Consider the following 21098-nt stretch of genomic DNA (forward strand, 5'->3'; position numbering starts at 1 on the left):
TACAAGTTAAATGATATAAATATATCTTTAAACGAATTATATTAAAAGCCGAGTTGATTAATACTCAGAATCATCACTTTCTATTGTTTTACTGCATTTTACTATTATCTATATTTGTTATGGCTTCCCAGGTGGCTTACTGGTAAAGGATCTGCCTGCCAATTCAGGAGATGCAAAATCAATCCCTGGTTTGGGAAGATCCCCTGTAGAAGGAAATGGCATCTCACACTACACTTACCTAGATGTTACAAAGATGCCCTTGCCCTGACGATTAGCCCCAAAAAGTGTGTGGAGGAGATACTGAAAAGTCGATCCCGTATTACCCTCTTATCTATTTCCTCTACTTCTGTCTCCCTCTCTCCCTACCTTCTCTTGGGACCAGAAGCAGCAAACTTCTGGCCTTTTCTTTCCTCCACATCTTGTCTTTGTTCATTAAGAATACCACTCATGGCTTAACATCACCTTTCCAGTATTTTTCCCCAAAACATATACATTTAGCCTTATTGTGAGAAAATATTGGATTAACTCAGATTGAGGGACATTCTATAAAATCTCTATCCCATTTGCTTTAAAACTATAGAGATCATGGGACTTCCCTGGCAGCCCAGTGGTTTAAGGCTCAGTGCTACCAAGGCAGGGCTTGGGGGTTTGATCCCTGGTTGAGGAACTAAGATCCCACATGGCACACGGCTTGGCCAAAAACAAACAAACAAACAAAAAAACTGTAGAGATCATGAAAGACAAAGAAAAACTAAGATATGTATATAATCATAGCTTAGAGGATACTCCAGAGAAGGCAATGGCACCCCACTCCAGTATTCTTGCCTGGAAAATCCCATGGGTGGAGGAGCCTGATAGGCTGCAGTCCATGGGGTTGCTAGGAGTCAGACACGACTGAGCAACTTCACTTTCACTTTTCAGTTTCATGCATTGGAGAAGGAAATGGCAACCCACTCCAGTGTTTTTGCCTGGAGAATCCCAGGGACGGGGGAGCCTGGTGGGCTGCCGTCTATGGGGTCACACAGAGTCGGACACGACTAAAGCGACTTAGCTTAGAGGATACTCATGCACTAGATTCAGGGTGATATCATGAATTGAAAGAAAGAAAGAAAATTAGTAGAAAACCAGGAAATCCAAATAAAGTCTGAGTATGGTGCCAATGTCCATTTCTTAATTTTAATCATTATGCACAGCTGGGGGAAGGGTACAGGAGAACTCTCGGTACCCTGTTTGTAGCTATTCTGTAAATATGTAGTCACTTCCAAATAAATAAATAAACACTGAAGGGAAAACTTCACAGTCTAAGTAACAGGTGGAATACTGATCATTTCTACTCTATGGAAAAATCTTATGCTCTGCATTCACCTGCTTCTTGATAAGATGAAACAGGGAAAGATGGGGCTGGTAGAAAATCTTCTCTTAACAAAGCCTGGCCTTCAAGTCTTAACTTTTGCAGGATAAAACATTTTACTGTGGATGTTGTAGGCTGAACACTGGGATTCCTTGGTGGCTCAGTAGTAAAGAATCCGCCTGCCAATGCCGAAGATGCAGGTTCAGTCCCTGGGTCTGGAAGATCCCCTAGAGAAGGAAATGGCAACCTACTCTAGTATTCTTGCCTGGGAAATCCCATGGACAGAGGAGCCTGTTGGGCTGCCATCCATGGGGTCCCAAAAGAGTCAGACCCAATTTTGAGACTAAATGACAACAGTCTGAACATTAACTATTTCCCTTTGTCTTTACAATCTTGCTGTAACAACAACAACAGAAACATCACCATCCCCTGAAAGTGGACTTCCTTGGACAGTGAAGGAAGTCATGACGTAGATGGTAGATTAATATCAACTCCCTGATGATGCTTTGCTGCTGGTGTCTGAGTAGAAAGAGTCAGGGCTCTTTCTGGGGTATCTCTGTTTCCCTTAGCACAGGAAACATCGGGAAAGTGCTTATTGATCAGAGCTTTGAAGACATAGGAAATGCACAGTACCTCCGCAAGACCAGAAATAAAACAAACAAGAAGAAGCACACGCATCAAAATATGACATTATTACACACATTGAGATGGAGTGAAAGATGGACCATTCAGGCATTCACTGAATATTAGCGAAGCTGTTTTTGAAGTTTAATTTAAGGCCCCAAATAAGAGTCATTGTATCTAGTTATACCCTTTCACTAGAAAGAAAAAATTCAACATCTTCTATTAAGGAGGAAGGAAAGCTCTCAAAAGTACTGAGTTGTCAAGTGCCAATTTACACAAATCTCTTCCCTCCTCCAAAAGTTTCTGATGATTATGGTTTCTGGAAAATAATGGATCATTTTTTTTTCAGTACACACTCAATCTACGAAAAAGCTCTTCCAAAAATTTAAGCTAGAAAAACAGGTAATTTGCCGGTATCATAGAGATAACTCACGCCAGTTAAAAAACGCATTTTTAGAATTTGGAACATTGCAAGGAGAGTTCAGTGTTCTGCGTGCTCTGTGCATGTTCTTACCCCCTTGCCGTGAGTTCTTCCCCGTGCATTTAGAGTCCCTCTCCCAGCATAGAAACTGTGAGGCATTTTTCTGGAAGATTCGTTCAGTTGTCCTGTAGGCACACTGGCAATCGCCTGTGTGATTTACAAACACTGTGATGTACTTGTCAGAAGTAGACCTGAGTCTGCTAATCACTCATCACATCTTCCACCCACTACTTCTTCGTGGAAGAAGCGGCATTGCTTATCTTACCAATACACAGTATCCAACTTGCAGAAAATATAAATACTATGGAAAACAGCAAAAGGAGATCCTGTGTGTAGATTCCTACATCCTGGGAAGCACAGATCTACTTAGAACTGAGAGCTCTTTCCTGCGCTATCACTTCAGTTGCTCAGTCACGTCCGACTCTTTGCGACCCCATGAATCGCAGCACGCCAGGCCTCCCTGTCCATCACCAACTCCCGGAGTTCACTCAGACTCACGTCCATCGAGTCAGTGATGCCATCCAGCCATCTCATCCTCTGTCATCCCCTTCTCCTCCTGCCCCCAATCCCTCCCAGCATCAGAGTCTTTTTCCAATGAGTCAACTCTTCGCATGAGGTGGCCAAAGTACTGGAGTTTCAGCTTTAGCATCATTCCTTCCAAAGAAATCCCAGGGCTGATCTTCAGAATGGACTGGTTGGATCTCCTTGCAGTCCAAGGGACTCTCAAGAGTCTTCTCCAACACCACAGTTCAAAAGCATCAGTTCTTCAGCGCTCAGCCTTCTTCACAGTCCAACTCTCACATCCATACATGACCACAGGAAAAACCATAGCCTTGACTAGATGAACCTTTGTTGGCAAGGTAATGTCTCTGCTTTTGAGTATGCTTTCTAGCTTGGTCATAACTTTCCTTCCAAAGAGTAAGCGTCTTTTAATTTCATGGCTGCAGTCACTGTCTGCAGTGATTTTTGGAGCCCCAAAAAATAAAATCTGACACTGTTTCCACTATTTCCCCATCTATTTCCCATGAAGTGATGAGACCGGATGCCATGATCATCGTTTTCTGAATGTTGAGCTTTAAGCCAAGTTTTTCACTCTCCTCTTTCACTTTCATCAAGAGGCTTTTTAGTTCCTCTTCACTTTCTGCCATAAGGGTGGTGTCATCTGCATATCTGAGGTTATTGATATTTCTCCCAGCAATCTTGATTCCAGCTTGTGCTTCTTCCAGCCCAGCTTTTCTCATGATGTACTCTGCATAGAAGTTAAATAAACAAGGTGACAATATACAGCCTTGACGTACTCCTTTTCCTATTTGGAACCAGTTTGTTGTTCCATGTCCAGTTCTAACTGTAGCTTCCTGACCTGCATACAGATTTCTCAAGAGGCAGATCAGGTGGTCTGGTATTCCCATCTCTTTCAGAATTTTCCACAGTTTATTGTGATCCACATAGTCAAGGGCTTTGGCATAGTCAATAAAGCAGAAATAGATGTTTTTCTGGAACTCTCTTGCTTTTTCGATGATCCAGCGGATGTTGGCAATTTGATCTCTGGTTCCTCTGTCTTTTCTAAAACCAGCTTGAACATCAGGAAGTTCACGGTTCACATATTGCTGAAGCCTGGCTTGGAGAATTTTGAGCATTCCTTTACTAGTGTGTGAGATGAGTGCAATTGTGCAGTAGTTTGAACATTCTTTGGCATTGCCTTCTTTGGGATTGGAATGAAAACTGACCTTTTCCAGTCCTGTGGCCACTGCTGAGTTTTCCAAATGTGCTGGCATATTGAGTGCAGCACTTTCACAGAATCATCTTTTAGGATTTGGAATAGCTCAACTGGAATTCCATCACCTCCACTAGCTTTGTTCATAGTGATGCTTTCTAAGGCCCACTTGACTTCACATTCCAGGATGTCTGGCTCTAGGTCAGTGATCACACCATTGTGATTATCTGGGTCATGAAGATCTTTTTTGTACAGTTCTCTTGTGTATTCTTGCCATCTCTTCTTAATATCTTCTGCTTCTGTGAGGTCCCTACCATTTGTGTCCTTTATCGAGCCCATCTTTGCATGAAATGTTCCCTTGGTATCTCTAAGTTTCTTGAAGAGATCTCTAGTCTTTCCCATTCTGTTGTTTTCCTCTATTTCTTTGCATTGATCGCTGAAGAAGGCTTTATCTCTTCTTGCTCTTCTTTGGAACTCTGCATTCAGATGCTTATATCTTTCCCTTTCTCCTTTGCTTTTCACTTCTCTTCTTTTCACAGCTATTTGTAAGGCCTCCCCAGACAGCCATTTTGTTTTTTTGCATTTCTTTTCCATCGGGATGATCTTGATCCCTGTCTCCTGTACAATGTCACGAACCTCATTCCATACTCCATCAGGCACTCTATCTATCAGATCTAGTCCCTTAAATCTATTTCTCACTTCTGTGGCTCAGATCATGAACTCCTTATTGCCAAATTCAGACTTAAATTGAAGAAAGTAGGGAAAACCACTAGACCATTCAGGTATGACCTAAATCAAATCCTGCGCTATGGCCAGTGCCAAATAGACTGCTTATGTAATTCTTGGCTTTCTTCGTGTCTTTTTGGGGATCAGTAGAGTTTCTTTTTCCCTACACACCAACTTCATCTCCTTTATACTTGAAGAATTCACTATTAGTTTAAAGGACTTTTCAGTTTAAAGCGAACTTGTAGAGATTTTCTCACCCATGATTGATGGACGAACAGGAAAAAACGTAGGTTGATTTCGTCCCCAGCCTTTCAGATCTCGAAGGGGAGAGAAAGTAGATTGTACCTGAAAACTATTCAAATTTTTGAAAGTAAGTGAAACTACATTGCTCTTCAGGCTTTTAGCTATAGAAATGAGGAAGTGTATATATCAGCTATTGTTTTCTTTAAGGGCTTGTGTTCATTTGTTTCTTGGCATAAAAATTTATCATTGAAAATTATTGAATTGTCATCTTAATGTTGCACATTACATAAATCTAATATGTATATCAGCAACAAAGACTTATGTCCCAAACAGAAAAGGATAATTCATGAAACTAAATTTGAAGTTCAGGCAGAACTGTGATATTCATAAATTTGTATTTTCCTTTCTCTTGGCCTTATTGGTATTTGTACAGTGTATGCTGCTGCTAACTCCCTTCAGTCACATCCAACTCTGTGCGACCCCACAGACGGCAGCCCACCAGGCTCCCCCATCCCTGGGATTCTCCAGGCAAGAGTACTGGGGTGGGCTGCCATTTCCTTCTCCAATGCATGAAGGTGAAAAGTGAAAGTGAAGTCGCTCAGCCATGTCCGACTCTTAGTGACCCCATGGACTGCAGCCTACCAGGCTCCTCCGTCCATGGGATTTTCCAGGCAAGAGCACTGGGGTGGGCTGCCATTGCCTTCTCCCATGCTGCATTGAACATTCCTATATATAACTGTGAACACATCCATATTTCCTTTGCACAATTTTCTAAAAGTGATATTGTGAATAGTTATACACAGTTTGTGGGATTTTTTATTTTTGTTTTGAATTCCATCACCACCTGTTGTTCCAATTTACTATCTCAATCAGCAGTAGTTAAAGCAACTATCAAATAGTATATCATCTCATATTTTTAAAGGAACTTTTCTCCTCTCTTGAGAGTCTCCAAAAAGGTGCTAAAATAAAGCTACATTTTCTTTTTCCTATTATGGGAGTGCCATTTTCCCTGAAACTTTGATTAATTTGTCAATACTTTGCTTCTTGCTATAAAAAATGCACAATGACACACATTATTGAGTGTGAGTCGCAAAGAAAGTACAAGGTCATCTGAAGTAAAAAAGTTCAAGGGCACAGGCAAAGGCAGGAAGAACAAAACATGAAATTTATAAATTAGGCTCCTACATGTAAATTCCTTGTCAAGAACAATTATTTTTTAAGTAAGTTGTCTTGCTTTCTTTGGTATTATCAGTACGTTTTCATGAAAGATAATCTTCTGCACTTTTATTTCAGATTCACCAGTTTTTCTTGTGAAAAAGGAATCAGGGTCTGACAGCAGTTTTATGTACACAAATAACTGAGGGATAGTTGTCCTATTTAAAAAATATTTCCCTGTAGAAGTGTGATCATTGGTTCTTTATTTGTCATTATTTATACACTGTACATGGAGAAAGCAATGGCATCCCACTCCAGTACTCTTGCCTGGCAAATCCCATGGACAGAGGAGCCTGGTGGGCTGCAGTCCATGGGGTCACTAAGAGTCGGACATGGCTGAGCGACTTCACTTTCACTTTTCACCTTCATGCATTGGAGAAGGAAATGGCAGCCCACCCCAGTGCTCTTGCCTGGAGAATCCCAGGGACGGGGGAGCCTGGTGGGCTGCCGTCTATGGGGTCGCACGGAGTCGGACACGACTGAAGCGCCTTAGCAGTCAGTGCAGCATATATTGTGGAAATATTGGAAGCACCTGATGTCAAAGCATAGAAACTAGTGTAATATAATAAATTAAATCTATAAAATTCCATTTACTATCACAAAAGAAATAGTGTAGAAAGTATTTAATGATGTGAAAAATTGGAAACATTAAATGAAAAAAATACAAAGTAATTTTTACAGACTATATATAGATAGATAGATAGATAGATAGATAGTGTTACAAAGGGCTTTCCAGGTGGTGCAGTAGAAAAGAATCTGCCTGCCAATGCAGGAGACTTAAGAGACATGGGTTTGATCTCTGGGTTGGGAAGATCCCCTGCAGGAGGAAATGGCAACCGACTCCAGTGTTCTTGCCTGGAGAATCCCAGGGACAAGGGAGCCTGGTGGGCTGCCATCTATGGGGTCACACAGAGTCAGACACGACTGAGTGACTGAACTGAACTGAACATGTTATTTTAATATGAAAAACAATGTTATTTATCTTTTTAAAAAAACAATTAATTTTATCAATATGCCCCTATTTGTCCTTTGAAAATTTGATAGCTTTATATACTAGTAATTCTCTAACAGGTACTTGATTTTAAAAATGGAAATAGAGAAGACAGTTTTTATTAAAAAAAATAGCAAGAAGTGGCCATATAAAATACTTGCTTTATTAATAGGTAGGCCATAAATAGCCTAATGAGTTATTTCCTGGTGAGAAATAAGAATTGCCATGGCTCAGGATTATATTTTCTTGGAATATCATCAAAGCCATAAGTAATAAATATTCTAACTTTGCATCTTTAAGGAGTAGTTTTTAACATTCCTGCATAGATAAGATAGCTCCTGGACTCTTCCCAGTGCTCAACTATTTCTTTGATGACTCAACATACCATTTGATTTATTAATATGAATATTAAGTGACATATTTATTAAATGCTTATTTGGTATTTAGATATTGTTGACTACTGAGAATACCAGAGGGTGTGAGGTCTGGCCCCTGACTTAAAGGAACTACAGTATTTTGGGGGAACAAGTAACATGAAACAAATGGGAAAAAAAAATTTAAGAATATAATCCAAACATCAATTGACTGAAGAGATAGGAGCCAAGGTATTTGTATAAAGCAAATGATAAATATAGGCTGAAAAGGTGCAGCTTGCCCTGCTTTGGAAAGATGAGTGGGAATCGGCCTGATAAAGTATGGGAAAACATTTCAGTTGGAGAGATGAAGGGCTACAGTCCACTGGCTGAATTTGTTAGTTGTCCATGTGTTTACCGCCATTCCTCAGAGTCTGGTGCACCCAGGGCATGAAGCTATCTGGCGGTCTGGCTGGAAGGGGAAATCCTGAGAGAAGGTGACCAGGTAGGATGCTCCATGGAGTTGTCTTCATGGCTTCGCTGACATCCAGCTCTAGTTTACTCTCTCTTCTCTGAGAATCTTCTCTACTCAAGCCCTGAATGCTGGGCTTCCCCAAATTCCTTCCGACTTCTTTTCTGACCCAATTTCTGATGTTCATCCCCTGGATGAAAGTGGAGGGTTCTAAACTACCCACTCCTATGGTTTAAGACATCTACCCAGGTCCTTGGAGAAGAGATTGATTCTGGGGCGCGGGCAGGGATGGTGCAAGCTGAGTCTGGGGAATCCCGTAGTTACCAAAGTGTAAGGGAACACTAAGGATGCCAGCAGGTGGAAAGGGCACGGTGCCAGCTTGAAATTGCTCTCAGCGACCAAAGCAAGAACCATTTCAGTAATGAAATAAAACACTGGATTATGAAACAATGAAGTGGATACTCAGAAGTCCATACTGACATAGATAAATGATTGAATAAGTAAATGATAGAGAAAGGATAACTCCTTCTTACAGAAGAATTCCATTAATAAATGAAAAAGGAACGAAGGAAATAGCAAGTTATCAGTAGACCACTAGAACATGAGTTAAAATGTTAGTAATTAGTAAAAATAAGGCAAGATTAGTAAAAATTAGGCAGGATTCATCTATATATGCTAAAATGAGTGGGCAAAAGTTTAAAGAGAAAATAGATATTTGCATAGTCTCAAAATATTGTTCCTCAGATATTTATTATTTGCAAAGGGAAAAAGACTAACTTTATTGAAGCTACAAACACGGTAGATACCAGCTTAACCAAGTGATCAAGTTTAATATCACTTGGATAGGATATGGAGGCTCAGTGGCAAAGAATCCACCTGTGATGCAAGAGAAAGATCCCCTGGGGAAGAAGATGGCAACCCACTCCAGTACTCTTGCCTGGGAAATCCCGTGGACAGAGGAGCCTGGCAGGCTACAGTCCATGGGGTCACAAAAGAGTGGGACACGACTTAGTGATTAACAGCCCCAGGATATGGAGCCCTGACAGGGTGCACTCGGAAGGGCCCCAGCTCTGTGATGTCAACCCTATCAGTGCCCAGCCTTCACCTGCTGCTGAGACACCGCCAAACAAGCACAGACGGAGGAGCATTTTACAAAATAATTGACTAGTACTCATCAAGAGTGTCAAGGTCATGAAACACTGGGATAAACTGAGGGAATGTCCCAGACTGGAGGTGGAGAAGGAGGCATAACATCTAATACAATGTGGGTCCTGGAGTGGACTTTGGAACAAAACAGGAGCATTGGTGGAAAACTGGTAAAATCTGAATACAGTCTGTAATGTCGTGACTGGTATTGTAACTGTTAATTTCCTACTTTTGACCACTGCACCATCATTATATGGATGCTAACATTAGGGGAAGCTGGGTGAAGAGTATACGGCACCTCTGTACTATCTCTGCAGATCTTCTGTAAATATAAAATTATTTGAAAATTAACAATTAAAAATAAATAAAATGTGTATATCCCAAAGATGTCTCAGTCCTCTGTGTCTCTGGAGGAATCTTACTTTCCTTCTCTAAATCCTTCACATGCTCTTTGTCCACATTTAAAATCTTCATCCTCTTGATCCTCACATATTTTTATGTCCTCATCCTAAATGCAAAAACCACTGGGTCTTTTGGAGAATTTGTTGGATTAAAGTGCATTGTAAGGCTCCCTTTGCCTTCCAAGGACAGAAATGTTAGACAAAATATAATGACGTGTGTGAAATACACAGGTGAACTCAAATGGAGGGGCCGTCCACAGCGACGGAACAGAGAGCAATGATCCGTGGATGTATGAGACCCACGATTTACAGTGGGGCCTCAAGTTGTAGTGCCTGGGACAGGAAATGAAAGTTTAGGCTAATGCTGGATAAGGAGCTTGAGGGACTAGAAAACTCTAACTAGTAGCTTTAGGAAGGTGTCAGGAAAACGTGTCTTATGCTTGGGTCATGAATGGGAAAATCATTACTTCATAAGATAGCAAACTTAAGCCTGTACTCTTTGTGGTTGTGGGATTTAAATTTATATTACTCATATGGTATAGATGAAAGTGAAAGTGGAGAGTGAAAAAGTTGGCTTAAAGCTCAACGTTCAGGAAACGAAGATCATGGCATCTGGTCCCATCACTTCATGGGAAATAGATGGGGAAACAGTGGAAACAGTGTCAGACTTTATTTTGGGGGGCTCCAAAATCACTACAGATGGTGACTGCAGCCATGAAATTAAAAGACACTCCTTGGAAGGAAAGTTATGACCAACCTAGATAGCATACTCAAAAGCAGAGACATTACTTTGCCAACAATGGTTCATCTAGTCAAGGCTATGGTTTTTCCTGTGGTCATGTATGGATGTGAGAGTTGGACTGTGAAGAAGGCTGAGCGCTGAAGAATTGATGCTTTTGAACTGTGGTGTTGGAGAAGACTCTTGAGAGTCCCTTGGACTGCAAGGAGATCCAACCAGTCCATTCTGAAGGAGATCAGCCCTGGGATTTCTTTGGAAGGAATGATGCTAAAGCTGAAACTCCAGTACTTTGGCCACCTCATGCGAAGAGTTGATTCATTGGAAAAGACTCTGATGCTGGGAGGGATTGGGGGCAGGAGGAGAAGGGGACGACAGAGGATGAGATGGCTGGATGGCATCACTGACTCAATGGACGTGAGTGTGGGTGAACTCTGGGAGTTGGTGATGGACAGGGAGGCCTGGCGTGCTGCGATTCATGGGGTCGCAAAGAGTCGGACATGACTGAGCGACTGATCTGATCTGATCTGACAGAAGGTAAGACATTAATGTAGAAACGGTTATGGAATGAGTAAAGCCTCTATGGGCTTTGCAAATACAAAAGCAAAACCACTTTGGAAGGGCACTTTCATAAAGGTCTCTCAGGCAAAAACCCCACTAAATAGGCACTTTTTATCAGAAATTATACCCTGCCCAAAGAAACAAAGTATCATGAGAAACAATAAAATCTACACCCTAAAACCTAGAGAAAATAAAACAGTCCAAAGTATACTATAAAATATTTAGTTGGCTTAAAGAGAAAACTGAGTTATAATACTGCACTCAAAACAAGGTCATTATAAAACCAGGAAATGAAGTTTTAAGAAAACAGAATTCTTAAAATAACCTAGAGGCCAAATATCAATATATTATAATCTTGGTGGAAGTGTTCCAGAGCAGATTAGACACTATTGAGAATAAGCTCTAGATATAGAAAACAGATCTCAGGAAAGGTATCCAGAATAACGATCAAAGACATATGGAGAAGAAAATAATTGCGAGAGTTTACAAGTTGCAGAGGCTAGAACAAGTTTCAGTGTTTTTCTAAAAGCCATTCTACAAGGAGAGGATAGAGAGAAGAAGCAATGTTTCGTTTTGTCTTCTCAGCTTTATGGCCAAGTGTACATAATCAACAGATACCCAACAATTGGTGAATCATAAGGACCTTTTTGGCTTCCCTGTTAGCTCAACTGGTAAAGAATTCACCTGCAGTGCAGGAGACTGGTTTGATTCCGAGGTCAGGAATATCCCCTGCAGAAAGGATAGGCTACCCGCTCCAGTATTCTTGGGTTTCCCTGGTGGCTCAGATGGTAAAGAATCCACTTGCAGTGTGGGATATCTGGGTTCAACCCCTGGGTTGGGAAGATCCCCTGGAGGAGGAAATGGCAACCCACTCTGGTATTCTTGCCTGGAGAATCCCATGGACAGAGGAGCCTGGTGGGCTACTGTCCACGGGATCTCAAAGAGTCAGACATGACTGAGTGACTAAGCACAGCACAGCACATCAAGGGCCTTTTTAGCATTAGCTCCTTAATCATTGACATACCACAGTCAGCTCATCTCCCTGGATTACACTGTCAATGACTGAATATACTCTCCCCTCCTTTCATCATCCGACTGATTTTACTACCTTCTAGATTCAGTTTGCATTTTGACTTTCTGATAAAGGGATCTCAGTGATCCCCTCTCTTCCTTAAACTTGTGTACCATTGGATCTGAGCCACCCAACTAACTTCTCAATTACATTCTTGAGTTGGAAAATTATGCCAGCTAAGCACACCTGCTCACTGCCTGTTTTTGTATAGTCTACAAGCTAAGAATGGTGTGTTCATTTTAATTTTATATTTTTAATATTTGGAAAAAGCAAAAAAGAGCAATAGTATCTCATGATGTGGAAAAATCGTGCAATTCAAAGCTAGTGTCCCTTTCAGTGTCCAGTAGTTTTATTAGAACACCGCCATGCCCATCTGTGGTCTGTGCTGTGTTTACGCTATGACAGAGCTGAGGAGTTGCAACAAAAAACACACATCCCACAGTGACTGACAGACTTTACTTCCTGGCCCTTCATAGATGAAGTTTGCCAGTCTCGGCTGTTCTCTAACTCGGTCATGCTTATGAGTCTTCCCTCTACTTTGCGTGAAACTACTTGAGGCTCAGAGCATCGTCATCTCCTTTTGTCTCCTGGCATCTGACTCCATGTAGGACAGTTATGGATTTTCTTTAGCAAGTTTTGGCATCTTGAATACAGGATTTCAAGAAATGAGTCAGACTCCATAATGCAGAATAGGTCAGAACGAAAGAGAAGTAATAATAGTTGACACATGTTCATGGATGCTCTGTGGTATCTGTGACTTGATCGAGCGCGGTGGTGTGGGATATGGTGATGGAGACAGCAACCTGAAGCAAGGTGCTTCCAGTTAGATGGCACAGACCGGGAAGGAGGGGTTGGGAGGAGATGCGGTCTGGCAGGCAGCATGTGGGGACAACAGGTCTTAGCGCTGCACAGCCCAGAAAGCACAGCATAATGGAGACCAAAAAGCGCTGAGGAATGACGGGGGAGAGGACAGAAGCACAAGGCCTCCAGAGACACTTTAGGCAAGCACGTAGGACACAACCAGGGGAACTGAGTAGGTGGACTGTATTCTGCCTGAAGTTAGGAAATAGAGCCATTAGCCAAGCTGGGCCTTGGAAAAAGAGACCGGACCACAGAATCAACCAATCAAACTATGGCACAAGTTTGAATGGGTCTGATGGTTAAGCTCTAAACTAAGAATGGAGAGAGATTTAAATACCAAGTCCTGTAATATTAAGTTGGATGTTAAATTCTTTCTACCTAAAATCAGGTTTTAGAAAACTAAGAAAACTAAGATCTTGGCATCCGGTCCCATCACTTCATGGCAAATAGATAGGGAAACAGTGGAAACAGTGACAGACTTTATTTTTTGGGCTTCAGAATCACTGCAGATGGTGACTGCAGCCATGAAATTAAAAGATGCTTGCTCTTTGGAAGAAAAGTTATGACCAACCTAGACAGCATATTAAAGAGGAGAAACATTACTTTGCCCACAAAGGTCCGTCTAGTCAAGACTAGGGTTTTTCCAGTGGTCATGTATGGATGTGAGAGTTGGACTAGAAAGAAAGCTGAGCACTGAAGAATTGATGCTTTTGAACTGTGGTGTTGGAGAACACTCTTGATAGTCCCTTGGACTGCAAGGAGATCCAACCAGTCCATTCTAAAGGAGATCAGTCCTGGGTGTTCATTGGAAGGACTGATATTGAAGTTGAAACGCCAATGCTTTGGCCACCTGATGTGAAGAACTTACTCATTGGAAAAGACCCTGATGCTGGGAAAGATTGAAGGCAGGAGGAGAAGGGGATGATAGAGGATGAGATGGTTGGATGGCATCATCAGCTTGATGGACATGAGTTTGAGTAAACTCCGGGAGATGGTGATGGACAGGGAGGCCTGGTGTGCTGCAGTCCATTGGGGTCACAAAGAGTTGGACACGACTGAGCGACTGAAATGAACTGAACTGAACTGAACTGAAAATCAGATTTGGTTTTAGAAACTAAGCTGGATATGGCAACATAAGAAATCCCACCAGCCCCAAATATGGCAGCACCCACCCTCATGCCTGAATAATTGCAAATAACTGTAAGGAGGATGCTGTGTCTCACACCCTGCTGGTGAAGGCGAGTCCTCAGACACACGGTCTACCACCAGTGGTGATGGAAGATATCACCACTGTGATATCTGCCTGTGGGAGATAATTGAAAAAAAAGATTTATCACCTCCTTCCAAGATATCAAAAAAGGACTTGATGAGCATGGCAACACATGGCAAGATGGAGGCCCTGCGCATCAGTAGATGCCGTCCACGCTCCGCCTACGTTCCCGTGGCGTTCATCTCGAGGTGCAGAAGGCTTCTTACTGTGAGCACCTGGACCTCTCTGCGAGAAGCTTCTTCTGGTGTCTAACTCGCTTGTGTGCCCAGTTGTCAGTGGTCCCTGAAACCATCAGCCAACCAAGGCCCATGATGTGGATGAGTGCCCCACGCTTCTTGTCCATCAGGTGGAATAACTGAGCTGTGCCGTCCAGGGCAGCAGCCACGGGAGCAGGTGGGCTCCTGAGCACTCGGAATGTTGCTAGTGTCACGGAGCAGGAATTTTCAATTTTATCTCATTTTCATTCATTTAAAGTTAAAACATGATACTCTTCAGTTACTGGAAGGCCTTTATATTTGGAAAAACTTGGCTACATAAACCTACTTTTCAACTGCAAATTTTACAGATTCTAAACAGACATCAGGATTAAATTTTAGTGCCCAAATCTGGTATAAAATTGATTTCAAAGACATGGTAAAAAAAAATTAATATCTCAATAGTGTTTACATGTTGAAATAAAATTGATTTCAAAGACATGGTAAAAAAAGTAATATCTCAATAGTGTTTATATGTTGAAATGTAATGTTTTGAATTTGATAGGTAGAATAGATGATTAAAATTAGCTTTATCTTTTTTAACTTTTTAAATGTTGATACTAGAAAGTTTAAAACTACCAGTTGGGCATGCCTCATACATCTCCTGGCCAGTGTGGTGCACCCTTCACATTGTCTCAGGGGGACTGACCCCCTGGTGCCCGCCGTGGTAACTAGCTTGATGACCCGCTTTTTTCTTGTTGTTTAGTCACTAAGTCACGTCCGACTCTTCAACCCCGTGGACTGTAGCCTGCCAGGTTCTCCTCTGTCCACGGGCTTTCCCAGGCAAGAATACTGGAGCAGGTTGCCATTTCCTTCTGCAGGGGATCTTCCTGCTCCAGGAATCAAACCCGTGTCTCCTGCATGGACAGGTGGATTCCTTGCCCCTGAGTCACTAGAGAAGCTGAACACGCTTTTTACGGCTTCCTTTCCTTCTCTCTTTCTGGCTTCTCTGCTGAGTTTCCTGGGATTACCCCCTCAGTTTGCACTAGAATCCTTGTGTGGGAGTCTGTTTCTAGAGACTCCCAACCATGACAAACAGTGTCAAAAACAGGAAAGGGAACCTTTCCTGATGGTCCAGTGGCTAAGACTCTGGGCTCCCCTTGCTGGGGGCCTGAGTTTGATTCCTGGTTGGGGAACTAGATCCCACGTGCAACCAAAGATTGCACATGCAGCATCGAAGACCCGGTGCAGACAAGTAAACAAAAATATTTTAAAAAGCAAGAAAGAGTATAGTTCCCTGTACAGTAGGTCCTTGCTGGTTATCTATTTTATATACAGTGTATGTGCTTATGCTCATTACAACCTCCTCACTTATCTCTCCTCAACATTTTGTAATAACCTATAAAGCAAAAGAATCTGAGAAAGTATATAGATAGATAAAGATAGATCTGAATCACTTTGCTGTATAGCCGAAACTAACATGACATTGTAAATCAACTATAATTCAATTTAAAAAGCAGGAAATAATTTTAGAGATTAACTATTCTAACCTCTTACATTTATAGATGAAGAAAACGAGGTTCAGAGAGACTAAATGATGTCACCAAGCCCACTCAGCTATTTGACTGTGAATTCAGAGCTTGACTTCAGATCTCAGGATCACAGGTCCATTTATTTTTCTGATGATATTATATTGCCTTTTAAAGATTATTGACCATTTTGGAGAAGTGATTTCTAAAAGCAGAAGAATATTTGGGGCTCACAGGGAGCAATTACAGTAAACCAGCTACGTTTGTTTTGCTCAAGCCCTCTAAGCCTTCTTGGGTGAGTGGTAGCCTTTCCTTGCTCCTGGGTGGAAACCTGGAGAGGCTCCTTGACCCTGCTGGTCCTTCTCATAGAACCAGGAGCCCTCTGGCCAGCTGTAGCCACAATCTCATCTCAGAAAGTAGATCATTCAGTCCTGATATGAATCCTACTGAGTTGAAAGTTGACTCTTTCTTTCCCCCTCTTCTTTTTCCAGATGGCTATGCAGTTGTTGACCCACCAGGATTGGGGCAGAGAGACAGAAGGAAAAGCAGGAAGCGCAGGTATTGGGTACCATTTCGAGATGACGGGACCCTCTCTGGACCTGGGAGGCATTCACTGCTGACCCTCGTGCTGTCAGACACTTGGTCAGGTCTTTTCAAGTTTCCTTTGCTGGGCCTTTCTGACTGCAACCACACTGATGTGATAGGTCTCCTTTGGCAGCATCCCACCCCCTCACCACCCCCCTCCACCACTGGTTCCATCAGTCTGCTCCTCATCCTCTGCCTGGCCATCTTGGGAAGAAGCCTGAATGACTCCAGTCTGATCACCTGCTCTGGGGTTTGTGCATCTTTAACCGGTGATCCAAAATCACCGTGGATGGTGACTGTTGCCATGAAATTAAAAAACGCTTGCTCCTTGGAAGAAAAGTTATGACCAACCTAGATAGCATATTAAAAAGCAGAGACATTACTTTGCCCACGAAGGTCCGGCTAGTCAAAGCTATGGTTTTTCCAGTGGTCATATATGGATGTGAGAGTTGGACTATAAAGAAAGCTGAGCACCGCAGAATTGATGCTTTTGAACTGTGGTGTTGGAGAAGACTCTTGAGAGTCCCTTGGACTGTAAGGAGATCCAACCAGTCCATCCTAAAGGAGATCAGTCCTGAATATTCATTGGAAGGACTGATGCTGAAGCTGAAACTCCAATACTTTGGCCACCTGATGTGAAGACCTGACTCATTGGAAAAGACCCTGATGCTGGGAGGGATTGAGGGCAGGAGAAGAAGGGGATGACAGAGGATGAGATGGTTAGATGGCATCACCAACTCAATGGACATGAGTTTGAGTAAACTCTGGGAGTTGTTGATAAACAGGGAGGCCTGGCGTGCTGTGGTCCATGGGGTCGCAAAGAGTCGGACACGACTGAGCGACTGAACTGAGCTGAGCCCATTGTCCACAGGAAGTGCAGTTTATGTCCCAGATCAGCAATGGACCCCCTCGCTGGCCATCCACAGATCCTTTGGCTTTCCCCTGTAGGAGTTCAGCAAAGGACCTCTGAGTTCCCCAGCTGCAAAGAATACGTGTCAAGAAAGAGCCTAAACAGCCTATAAGAATGGTCTCACGGAAGGCCCTGTCGTCAGGTCTGGGGTAGTGGGTAGTGGTGGGGTCTGTCTCTCCCCCTTGTGAGCTAGACTCTAGAGTTCTCTTCCAAGTTACTCCCCTCAAAATTCCTCTTTCACCTCCCACCCCTGACCCCACTGACAAGCCTGCAGAAGGCAGGGGTTCCAGGAAGCATGTAACCAAGTGTCAGCGCCTCTCTTTTGTAAATTTCCTATGGTCTAGCACCTCCTTTGTCACGTGACCTCGTTCTACTGTTGTGACTCACTGGAAACTACAGACTTAATGTTTTCATTGAGCTGATATATTACAAAAAGTTGAGCTGGGAAGAAATAAAACTGACATGGCTAATATGGACCTTTTATCACTAGAGCCTGGCAATGAAAGAAATAGGTCCATGTCCGGGCAAATAGCATGTAAAGCAAACGTTTAGGTTTTAGGGTTTGTAATTATTTTCTAAATAAGATATGCAGGCCATCAAATATTTGAAAAGATCCTGGGTGAAGCTACAGAAAAAAAAATCATGTTTTATTGTGCTATCTTGGTTTTTTTCTTTTTCTCTTTTGACTTCAACTGTATGGGTTTTAATGAAATAAATAAGTATTAGATGTCTTCAGAGCTGTGTGATTTCCTTTGATAACTGCTAAGACAACAGAGGTTTCGATTGTTTTTGATCTGCTTTGATCTCCCTCAACTACTCTTTTTTTTCAGCATTGTAGCATTTTTTTTTTGCAATTTTTATATGAGAATGAACAATAAAGTTAACACTGTTGTTATAATTAATTGAAGAATATGGCTGCATCTACACATAAAATCACTTGCAACCATCATCTTCAAGTTTTTTTCAGTAGGTTGTTTTATTTGCATGTCTGCAGCACAATTGGAGCCAGAGCAAGCGAATTTCTTCTTTTTCTTTCCAAAAGAGATAATTTTAAAATGTTAGACCATTTCACAGTCTGAAAGTTTAGTGTCAAAGCATTTCAAACATCATTTCTGTTTGAAAACTCATCGCTGTCTCTTACAGGAACATGAAAATGTTTAGTAACCGAACTCCAAATATACCAAACTCTAAATTGCTTGTTTGAAAATAAAAACACAAAACGCCCAAGTTGGCAATCTTGGATGAGTCCTTTCCAGGATTGTTTAGAGAACGAAATAGCTAGGCTTTGTTTAGATGGATAATTCGTCAAGGATTTGCCCTAATGATTGTGTAGTGGCTTCAGTGAACGCAGGCGCAGTCTTGATGCCAGATCAACATAGCAGAAGTCATGACAAGTTTCCTGCAGTCTTTGCTCTCAGGCAGTACCAGCCTTGTTTTAAAATGAACAAAGAGGAAAAGAAAGGAGAAAGATGTAATGTTAATAGACTTCCTTCTGTGATCTCTCAGGGAGAGGTATTTTTAAATAAGGGGCTTGAACTTGACCTTCTTCAGTGGCACAAAGGTCCAATGCATGGTTTTTAAAGTTATATTTAAATTTTAATAATTTTACTCATTGGAGGCAGTTAAAAGCAAACTCTCAAAACCTAATCTTCAATCTTTTAGTAAAACTGATAGACAAAGAAGGGAAGCTTAGGGAAAAAAGTCTGTAAGAGGTAAATAAATGTTCTAATTTCTATATCACAGTGAAGCTGCTTTCAGGTCATTATCAATATGATACTTGAGTTTGAAAATACAATTTAGTATAGAGTTAGAGTAGAAAAAAATCTTAATTTTATGATAAATCTAGTTTTATGGACCTCAGATTAAAAACAGATGAAAAATATCATATTCTCATTGCTGGCAAAATGGCATGAGAAGAGACACTGTCATATGCTGTTGGTAAGAGTGTAAATTTTTAAAATCTTTCTGGAAGGCAGTTTGGCCATAGCTATTGAATGCCTCAGAATTTTGCATTACAACCTTCAAACCAGCATGTTTACTTTAGGGGATTCATACTAAGAACATAGTCATAGATGTTTGCAAAATTAGAGCTACAAGATTTTTATGGAAGTGTTTTTGATAGAAACAAGAACTGAATGAAGCATAAATATTTAATAACAAGTCTTTATTTAGCCCTTAAAAATGATACTATAGAAATATTTAATGCTATGAAAAGGTGGGAAAAGCTGATTATAAACAGTACACAAATGTGATTTGCTTTCACAGAAATTACTCAATATCCTGTAGTTACCTAAAATGGATAAGAATCTGAAACATATATCTGAATACATATGAATCTGAATATATATTGATCTTCTTTTTAGGAGTATATAGGGAGAGAAATGATCCTTTCTTTGCAAGTTTGGTAGCAGCATTTTGGCACAAATCTTTGGTAGTCATGAGGGTGGTAAGGGTGATGAGAGGTGGATATGTACATCTTTGCTTACCCTTCAGGTTTTCCTATAATTATTGGTCTAGTCCATCTCCTTTGTTTCTTGATTTCGTTTTGGTAAATGTTTATCTTAATGCAAGACATCAGCTTGATCTGGATCGGGGAGTCTTTGCCTTTTTCTTTTTTTAAATGCCTCAAACCCCTTTGCCATTTGATGAACTATATGGACCACTTCTTAACATCTTTTTGAAAACTGTTCTTCCTGGAATTTGACTTCTACTGTGAGCAGAGTCACACGACCTTCCATGCCTTCCTGCAAATAATGTGTGTGGGCTTTTTTCCCGATTATGTTTAGGAGGTTCTCACAGTGTTCTTCTCAACATGCGCAGTATTTTAATGGAATAAAAATGCACAAAGCCTGCTTGTATAATATGTTAAGAGGCTAGCTTATAGTAAGAACCTAGCTTCCCAACAGAGAACAAAATGGGGACTGAAGAGGAATCCAAATAAAGAAAAGAACTTTTGCTTCTTGGTACTTGTAACACGCATGGCCTGTATCTCTGCACAATCTGTGACTACTAATAAGTTGCTTTAAATAATACTTCAGTAGTTATCTCAGTCGTATGATGTGTTTGCACTTGCAAGGCTTATACTGTCTGTATTACAGAACACCATCCTGCCTTATGGAGAGTTACACTGTCCAGCTGTCCAGTTTTACAAAACTTTACCAAGTGAGGGGAAAAGCTCACCCCCTTTCAACTATTGAACAGAGGGAGATAAGAATATCAGAGAGTAACCAGGTGACAGTCACCGAACGGGTAACTGCACGTTTGCCGGGGCGGGGGAGCGGGCGGGGGTGGGGGAGTGGGTAGCAGCCAAAATGCTGCTACCAAACTTGCAAAGAAAGGATCATTTCTCTCCCTATGTATTCTAAAAATGGTCAGCCCATTTGCAGGGTCGTCTGTAGAGGGAACTTGGGGATTATGTGTAATCTACAGCTGATTCAATGACTCTTATTAATGATATTTTTGTTACCTGCACCAGCAGGAAAGTGATACAGACGTTTCTATGATTTGCACAGAGGACAGTCATAGGTGTTGCTTACACCGCTGTGTTTCTTGGCAAAGTTCATGATTGAAGGTCACGCAAAATTTCAGTCAGAGGCAAGTGGAGATAGAGACATAAGTTCTTTTACAATCCAAGACGATGGGCCCTCTGAAATCTAGAATCTA

The 21098-nt window shown here is 41.5% G+C and overlaps 1 long non-coding RNA gene across 1 annotated transcript in view; it reads left to right on the forward strand.

Moving 5' to 3' along the window:
* LOC102405522 overlaps nucleotides 1-16922 on the forward strand; it is a 38076-nt gene extending 21154 nt beyond the window's left edge. The window contains exons 2-3 of the long non-coding RNA XR_003111745.2: nucleotides 15977-16076; nucleotides 16432-16922. This is a non-coding gene — a long non-coding RNA (uncharacterized LOC102405522). The remainder of the gene's footprint in view (nucleotides 1-15976; nucleotides 16077-16431) is intronic.
* The last annotated feature ends 4176 nt before the right edge of the window (nucleotides 16923-21098 follow it).

Source organism: Bubalus bubalis, chromosome 1 (assembly GCF_019923935.1).
Source record: "Bubalus bubalis isolate 160015118507 breed Murrah chromosome 1, NDDB_SH_1, whole genome shotgun sequence".
NCBI classification, from domain to species: Eukaryota; Metazoa; Chordata; class Mammalia; order Artiodactyla; family Bovidae; genus Bubalus; species Bubalus bubalis.